This window comes from Choloepus didactylus, chromosome 3 (genome assembly GCF_015220235.1).
Source record: "Choloepus didactylus isolate mChoDid1 chromosome 3, mChoDid1.pri, whole genome shotgun sequence".
NCBI classification, from domain to species: Eukaryota; Metazoa; Chordata; class Mammalia; order Pilosa; family Megalonychidae; genus Choloepus; species Choloepus didactylus.
In genome coordinates this window covers 218,837,242-218,846,331 of record NC_051309.1, presented here as the reverse complement: position 1 = coordinate 218,846,331, position 9,090 = coordinate 218,837,242, and the positions used below count along the sequence as shown (strand labels likewise).

The window sequence follows — 9,090 nt, the reverse complement described above, 5'->3', positions numbered from 1 at the left end:
AGGAATATCTATATAATGCATAATATATGACCTCTCAACTCTATTTGAAATCTCACAGCCACTGAATCTTTATTTTGTTTCATTTCTTTTCCCCCTTTTGGTCAAGAAGGCTTTCTCAGTACCATGATGCCAGGGCAAGACTCATCCCTGGGAGTCAGGCCCCAGGTTGCCAGGGAGACTTGCACCCCTTGGAATCATGTCCCATATAGGGGGGAGGGCAGTGAGTTTTATTTGCAGAGCTGGCTAAGAGAAAGAGGCCACATCTGATTCACAAAAGAGGTTCTCTGGGGGTGACTCTAAGCCATAATTATAAGTAGGATTGGCTTCTCCTTTGCAGGAGTAAGTTTCATAAGGGCAAGCCCCAAGATTGAGTGCTTGACTATTAAATCAGGAGTCCCTAATTTTTGCAAGAATATCAGGAATTCCCCAGATCGGGAAGTTTAATATTTCCACATTTTCCCAGTCCCTGAAGGGGACTTTGCAAATACTGTCTTTAATTTTCTACCCAAAATACTCTGGGATGTAGCAGGGTATTACATTAACCTGCATAGGTTATCAGGATCTCATTCCCCATTCTAGGTTTGATGTAATTATTTTGTTTAAATAAACTGACCATACACGTTATATTAGATAGTGTACTACAGAGGATATTAATTTTGTAACAAACAAACATCTCTTAAATACTAGTTAAAACTCAGGAAGAGATGTGACTGTTGTAAGCAATTACAATCTAGGAACCTTTACAAGACTCATTGAACACTCTGCACTCCTGCATGGTTGATTGCCAGATCTCTGCCCATGTTCTATCCCCTGATAACCTATGCTCTCAAATTCAATTCTCAGCAGCTGCTCATTATAATTAGTTCATATTAGTGAGGCCTTACCATATTGGTCCTTTTGTTTCTCGCTCATTTCACTCAAAATAATGTCCTCAAGTTTCATTCATCTAGTTGCATGCCTGACAAGTTCATTCCTTCTTGCAGCCACTCAGTATTCCATCATGTGTATGCACCACAGTTCATCCTTCCATTTACCAGCTGATGTACCCTTAGGCCACCTCCAATCATTGCAAACCATGAATACTGCTGCCATAAACACCAGTGTGCAAATGCCTATTTGTGACTCTGCTTTCAGTTCTTCCAAGTATATAACAAATAACAGGGTTGCAAGATTATACGACAACCCTATACTTAGCCTCCTGTGGAACCACCATGCTGTGTTCCAGAGGGGCTGCACCATTCTACTTCCCTATGAACAGCGAATAGGTATATCTCTCTCTCCACATCTTGTCCAGCACTTGCATCATTCTGTTTATTTTTTAAAGTTTTATCCACATACCATACAATCCATCCTAAGTGAATAATCAATTGCTTTCTATATAACCATATGGTTATGTACCACCACAATCTATATGAGAACATTTCCATTTCTTCCACAAAAAAGAAAAGGAAAAAAATATATAAGAATAAAGAATTAAATAAAAAGAGAAACAACAACAAGAAATCCATACCCCTTCCTTATATGCCCCTCTGTTGACATTTAGCTTCAGTATATTGCCTTCATTGCGATTAATGGAAGCACATCACAATGTTACTGTTAAGTATAGACCCTGATTTGCATTGTTTCTATTTTTCCCATATATAATTCCATTTTCAACACCGTGTAATGTTGATATTCACTTGTTCTCCCTCGTGTAAAAACTTTCTTATATTTCTACATTAAATCACCATCATTGTCCACTCTAGGCTTTACTAAGTTTTACAGTTCCAGTTTTTATCCTCTATCTTTCCTTCTGGTATCACACATGCCCCTAGTCTTCCTTTTCAACCATACTCATATTCAGCTTTGTTCATTATACTTACAATGTTGTCCTACCGTCAGATAATATTCTGCTATCCATTTCTGAATCTTTGAATCAATCCTGTTGAACATTCCGTAGTCCTTCAACATCAAGTGCCCAAATTCTACCCTCTTTCTATCTCCTGATAATCTGTGTTCCTAACTCTAGTTCTCAGAGTTTGTTCATTATAGTTAGTTCATGTTAGTGACACCATTGAGTATTTGTCCTTTTGTTTCTGGCTAATTTCCCTCAAATATCCCAGGTGAGTCAACTTGACTGCTTTGTCAAAGATCAAGAGTCCACAGAGGAGAAGTTCTATTTCTGAACAGTCAATTTGATTCCATTGGTCAGTATACCTATCTTTATGCCAGTACCATGCTGTTTTGACCACTGTAGGTTTGTAATATGCTTTAAGGTCAGGTAGTGTGAGAACTCCCACTACATTTTTCTTTCTCAATATATTTTTGGCTATTTGTGGCACCCAGCCCTTCCAAATAAATTTGATTATTGGTTTTTCTATTTATGCAGAGTAAGTTGTTGGGATTTTAATTGCTACTGCATTGAATCTATAAATCAATTTGGGTGGAATTGACATCTTAACTATATTTAGTTTTCCCGTCTATGAACATGGTATGTCTTTCCATTTATTTAAGTCTTCTTTGATTTCACTTAACAATTTTTATTTTGTAGTTCTCTGTGGATAGGTCTTTTATATCCTTGGTTAAATTTATTTTGAAGTATTTGATTCTTTTGGCTGCTATTGTAAATGGAATTTTTTTTCTTGATTTCCTCCTCAGATTGCTCCATACTAATGTATAAAACACTTTTGGGTTTTGCTTGTTGATCTTGTATCCTGCCACTTTGCTGTACTCATGTATTAGCCCTTGTGGCTTTGCTGTAGATTTTGGGGGGAATTTTCTACAGATAGGATCACATCATCTGCAAACAGTGAAAGTTTTACTCCTCCCTTTCCAATCTGGATGTGTTTTATTTCTTTGTCTTGCCTAATTGCTCTAGCTAGAACTTCCAGCACAGTGTTGAATAACAATGGTGACAGTGGGCATCCCTGTCTTGTTCCTGATCTTAGAGGGAAAGCTTTCAGTCTTTCCCCATTGAGTATGATGTTAGCTGTGGGTTTTTCATATATTCCCTTTATCATGTTGTAGAAATTTCCTTCTATTCCTATCTTTTTGGGTGTTTTCATCAAGAAAGAATGTTAAATTTTATTAAATGCCTTTTCTGCATCAATCAGGATGATTATGTGGTTTTTTCCCTTTGATTTACTGATGTGACATATTGCATTAATTGATTTTCTTTTCTTGAGCCAGCCTTGCCTACCTGGAATAAAATCCACTTGGTCATGGTGCACAATTCTTTTAATGTGCTGCTGGGTTTGATTTGCATGTATCTTGTTGAGGATTTTTGCATCTATATTCATTAAAGAGATTGGTCTGTAATTTTCTTTTCTTATAGTATCTTTGTCTGATTTTGGTATTATGGTGATGTTGGCTTCATAGAATGAGTTGGGTATCTTTCCCTCCTCTTCAATTTTTTTTCAAGAGTTTGAGCAGAATCGGTACTAATTTTTTTCTTGAATGCGTGATAGAATTCACATGCGAAGCCGTCTTGTCCTGGACTTTTCTTTTTTGGGAGGTTTTTGATGATCAACTCAATCTCTTTACTTGTGATTGGTTTGTTGAAGTCTTCTATTTCTTTTCAAGTCAATTATGGTAGTTCATGCTTTTCCAGGGAGTTATCCATTTCATCTAAGTTGTCTAGTTTATTAGCGTATAGTTGCTCATGGTATCCTCTCATTATCCCCTTTATCTCTTCAGGGTCAGTAGTTATGCCCCACTCCCGTTTCTGATTTATTTATTTGCACCCTCTCTCTTTTTTTCTTTGCCAGCCTAGCTAAGGGTCCATGGGTTTTATTGATTTTCTCAAAGAGCCAACTTCTGGTTTTGTTGATTCTCTTTATTGTTTTCATGTCCTCAATGTCATTTTTTTTTTTTTTTTTTTTTTTTTGTCTTTCCTTCTGTTTGCTTTGGGGTTAGTTTGTGGTTCTTTCTCTAGTTCCTCCCAGTGAGCAGTTAAGTCCTCTCTTTTTGCTCTTTTTAGTTTGCTAATATAGGCATTTAGGGCAATAAATTTCCCTCTCCACACTACCTTTGCTGCATCCTATAACTTTTGATATGCTGTGTTCTCATTTTCATTTGCCTCAAGATACTTACTGATTTCTCTTGTAATTTCCTCCTTGACCCACTGTTTCTTTAAGAGGGTGTTGTTTAGCCTCCATATGTTTGTAAATTTTCAAGCCTTCCACCTGTCATTGATTTCCAAGTGCATTCCGTTATGATATGAGAAAGTGTTTTGTGTAATTTCAATCCTTCTAAATTTATTGAGACTTGCTTTTTAATCCAACATGTGGTCTATCCTTGAGAATGATCCATCAGAACTTGAGAAAAATGTGCTCTTGATGTTTTGGGGTGCAATGTTGTGTAAATATCTGTTAAGTCTAGTTCATTTATCGTACTATTCAATATCTCTTTTTCCTTATTGACCCTGTCTAGATGTTTTATCTATTGATGAGACTGGTGTATTGAAGTCTCCAACTATTACTGTAGAGGTGTCTACTTCTCCCTTCAGTGTTATCATTGTTTGCCTCATGTATTTTGGGGCACTCTGGTTTAGTGCATAAATACTTTTGATTGTTATGTCTTCTTGATGAACAGTCCCTTTTATTAATGCATAGTGTCCTTCTTTGTCTCTTTTAACTGCTTTACATTTGAAGTTCAATTTTTCTGATATTAATATAGCTAACTCTGGTCTTTTCTGGTTGTTGTTTGCATGAAATATCTTTTTCCAGCCTTCCACTTTCAACCTGTTTTTTTCCTTGGGTCTAAAATATGCCTCTTGTAGACAGCATATAAATAAGTCCTGCTTTTTAATCCATTCTGCTAGTTTTTGTCTTTTGATTGGGGAGTTTAATCCACTGACATTTAATGAGATTACTGTAAAGACAGTACTTTCTACTACCATTTTGTCTTTCAGATTTTATATGTCATATCATATTTTTCCCTCTTTTTTTACCCTTATTGATAATTTTCATTTCTTCACACTTCTCCAAACCTCTCTCTGCTATCTTTTCCTATCTACCTGTAGTTCTTCTTTTAGAATTTCTTATATAGCCAGTCTCTTGTTTACAAACTCTCTCAGTGACTGTTTGAAAATATGTTAAACATATGAAAATATGTTAACGTATGAAATATGTTAACATATGAAAATTTGTTAAATATGAGTTTAACATATTCCTCATTTTTGAAGGACAGTTTTGCTAGATATAGAATTCTTGGTTGGCAGCTTTTCTTTTTCAGTATCTTAAATATGTCATACTATTGCCTTCTTGCCTACATAGTTTCTGCAGAGAAATCTGTACTTAGTCTTATTGAGCTTCCCTTGTATGTGATGGATTGTTTTCTCTTCTGCTTCCAGAATTCTCTCTTTGTCTTTGACATTTAACAATTTGATTAGTAAATGTCTTGAAGTAGGTCTATTCAGATCTATTCTGTCTGGGATACACTGAACTTCTTGGATCTGTAATTTTATGTCTTTAAAAATATGGAATTCTTCACAAATTTGTAGGTCATCGTTGCACAGGGGCCATACTAACTTCTCTATATCATTCCAATTTTAGTATATGTGCTGCCAAAGCAAGCATCCTACCTTGTTCTTTTTAACTACTGCTCAAAATTCCATAGACACAACAGACCACAATTTGTTTAATCATAATTTTGAATTTAGGCTGCTTTCAATTATCACTAATACAATTTTGCAATAGACATTCTTATGTATGTATCTTTGAGCACGTACAAATAGGTCTATAGAATAAATTTATAAAGAAAGATATCAAGATTTTTATTTCAGAGTTTGTGCCTTTTAAGTTTCAGGAGATAACACCAAACTGCTCTGCAAAATTAGCTCTACTTGCCAATTTTCCAACTAAGATTATGAACATCTCTAAGATGGCTTCCAGGATCTCATCCTGGTCTTCATGCCCCATGTAAAACCTGCCCCTTGAGTATGGGCTGGACTTGTTCACTCATTTTAACTAATAGGATATTGCAGAAGTGATGATATGTCACTTCCAAAATTAGGTTATAAATATTGTAGCTTCCATCTTGCCTCCCTATCCCAACTCTCTTCTTTCTCTCTGTCATTCTCTCATTACTCTGTTGGAGGGTGGGGTGCAAGATGCCTTATTTTGAGCATCTCTCTGAGGAGGGCCATGTGGCATGACAAGGAGCACTCCAGGCCCATAGCTCACAAACAACTAAAGCCTGACTATAACCACATGAATGAGCTGGAAATATGTCCTTCAGACCTGTGGAATTTTGAGATGACTGCAGCTCCAGCCAAAAGGTTGAATGCAACCTCATAAGAGACCTTATGCCAGATCCACCCAGCCAAGCCATCCTCAGATTCCTGACCCACAGAGACTGTGAGGCAATAAATGTTGAATCTGGGGGCAATTTGTTATGCAGCAAGAGAAGACTAAAACACCTTGTCAGTCCTTGATTATTTATCATTTCATTTAGTTTTTTCACCAATCTAATGTAAAATACTAGCAAGAGTGTGTATGTTTCTGTGTATTTGTGTGTCAATTGCTTCTTAAAATCTTTTGGTCATTTTTCTATTGAATTGTTTAGGTTGTCTTTTCTTGTGGCCTTGTAGCAGTTCTTATGTATTTAATCATTACAGCTTCATTTTTCATATATGGTGAAAACATTTTCTTTCTACTTGCTTAATAATATAAACTTTGTAATTTATTCACAGTTAAATACAAAGATTATTTCCTTTATCACTTCTAGGTTTGTATTATAATTAGAAAGTCATTGCAATTCCAAGATTTTTAATGTTTTCCTGTGTTTTCTTCTAAATTTTTTAGGAAATTTTTCTCTATTTAGCTTTTTTAACCCATGTGCAATAGGTTATTTTTTTCTTGAATGAGATTAGAAAGAGAATGCCAAATAAAAGTTTCCATGTAGATAACTAACTGTCTAAGTATTTTGTGATATATTCATCTTTTACCCCATATTTCATTTGCTAAATTTTTGGATAAACGTAAAACCCATGTAAGTATGAATCTTTTTTAACTTAATATTTTGTACCAAAAATCTTCTTACTGTTTTCTGCAACAAATGCACTTTTTAAAATGCTGTATTCTGTGGCTTGCTTTGATATTTGTTAGGCTTGTCTTTCACTGGTTTTCCATTCAAATATTGTCTTAGCTTTATGTGTATCTTTTCCTTCATAATAAATTTAAAATAAGTATTTAAATGTAATTGCCTTTAGATTTTAATTTTCAGATTGCTCTTATTATGTAAAATAATTTAGGGAGAGTTCACCTCTTTCAAATATTGAACTCTCCTTTAAGAGGAACATGACGTTAATTTCCCCCTTTTTTCAGACCTTGTTTTATGACCTTCAATAAACTTCTAAGGTTTGGTGTTTTTTAATAGGTTTTATAAATTTCTTGTCACACCTAATCATAAGTATTTAATGAGCTTTCTGGCTATTCTAAATCGGACCCATTTTTCTATTACATTTTAAATTGGTCATTGCTTGTGTGTAAAAAAGCTATTGATTTTTTGATATTGATTTTTTTATCTGGCTACTTTCTGGACCCTTACTAGTTTTGATAATTTTTCACTGATTCTTGTTGATATTTTTTGGTACACAATCATTTTATCTTTGTCATATACAAGTGTGTATACACACACATATCTTTTTATTATCCATATATGATATATATTTATCTTTTACATTTTATTATATGTATCTTCTACTTTCATTTTATTGCATGGGCTAGGGTCTCTAAAGCAAATATCAAAATTAATGTAATATCTGAGGTCCTTTTCTTATTTCTGACTTTCTGTGCATTCTTATTGTATTGATTTTCCTCTTGTCACTGTTGAAATTACCACAAGCTTAGTGACTTAAAACCACACCAATTTATTTTCCTGCAGTCCTGGAGGTCAGAATTTTGCAAGGATAAAATCAAGGTGTCAGAGGCTCCAGGAAAGAATCTGTCGTTACCTCTCCCAGATTCTAGAGTCTGCCAGCTACCTTGGTTCAAGGTTTCTACCTTGTATCATTCCAAACTTACATTCTCCTCTCCCTGACTTACGGTCTCCCTCTTATATGGACGCTGATGACTTTATTGGCTCACCCAAATAGTCCAAAATAATCTCAAGGTCCTTAACTTAATCACATCTACAAAGTCCCTTTAACCAGTAAGGTAACATATTCATATGTTCCTGGGATTAGGACATGGATATCTTCGAGTGGCCATTATTCAACCTAGATGTATAGTTACACCATTATTTATGATGTTTTCTGAAGGTTTCTGATAGATTTTTAAGGCAATTTTTTAAAGTTTATTTCTATAACTAGCTTACTAATAAATTACTTTTTCTGAATCAGGAACAAATATTGTAATGAATCAAAGGATCTATTTATGCATGTTGAGATCTGCATGCACTTTTCTCCTTCAATTTGTTAATGAACTCATTACATTAATTCCCCTAGTTCATAATTTGAAATGCTTTTGCATTCTCAGTATACACCTTGGGGTTTAATGTATTAATCTGAAAACACTTTCTTAACATTAATTTGCTAATAGTCCTTTTACCATTTTCATATCTGTGTCCTTGATATTTCTTTTATATGCTATCTTGGTTCAGTTTTGATATCGAAGTTATATTATGCCCCTAGAATGCTTAGAGATTTCTATTCCTTTCAGTCAACCAAAAATATATTATTTAGCAAAGAAATGTCTCTTTTTTAGACATGTAGTGGGCCTCACTCATAAAACACTCTGAGCCTGATTCCCTCTGTCATTGCAGTTAAGTTTTCCTTATTTTCCCCATGTACTATCAACACTATCAACACTTTTTATAGCATTGCTTAAGTAGATTTCGGTAATTTGTTTCACTAGAAAATGATTTTGATTATGGAGTTCAAAATTTTAACATAAAACCATGTTTAAATTTCCTGCCTATCTATACTTGTGTTTATTTTCTGATTCCTACTGTTATTTTTTTGCATTTTTAAATTGGTGAAAATGTCCAAAGTTTGCTCAGTTTAAGTTTGCTTTTAAATTTATTGATAGTTTTTGTTTCCATTTTTTATTTTAGATTCTACTTTTATCTTTATTAACTCCTTCTATTTTCCTTAGATTTGCTTTGCTA

At 34.4% G+C, this 9,090-nt stretch overlaps 1 non-coding gene across 1 annotated transcript; it reads right to left on the bottom strand.

Annotated features, from left to right (window-relative positions):
• Positions 1-5,452: 5,452 nt before the first annotated feature.
• On the bottom strand, positions 5,453-5,554 carry LOC119530687. The gene has a single exon (XR_005216082.1). It is a non-coding gene; the product is annotated as a U6 spliceosomal RNA (small nuclear RNA).
• Between the last annotated feature and the right edge of the window lie 3,536 nt (positions 5,555-9,090).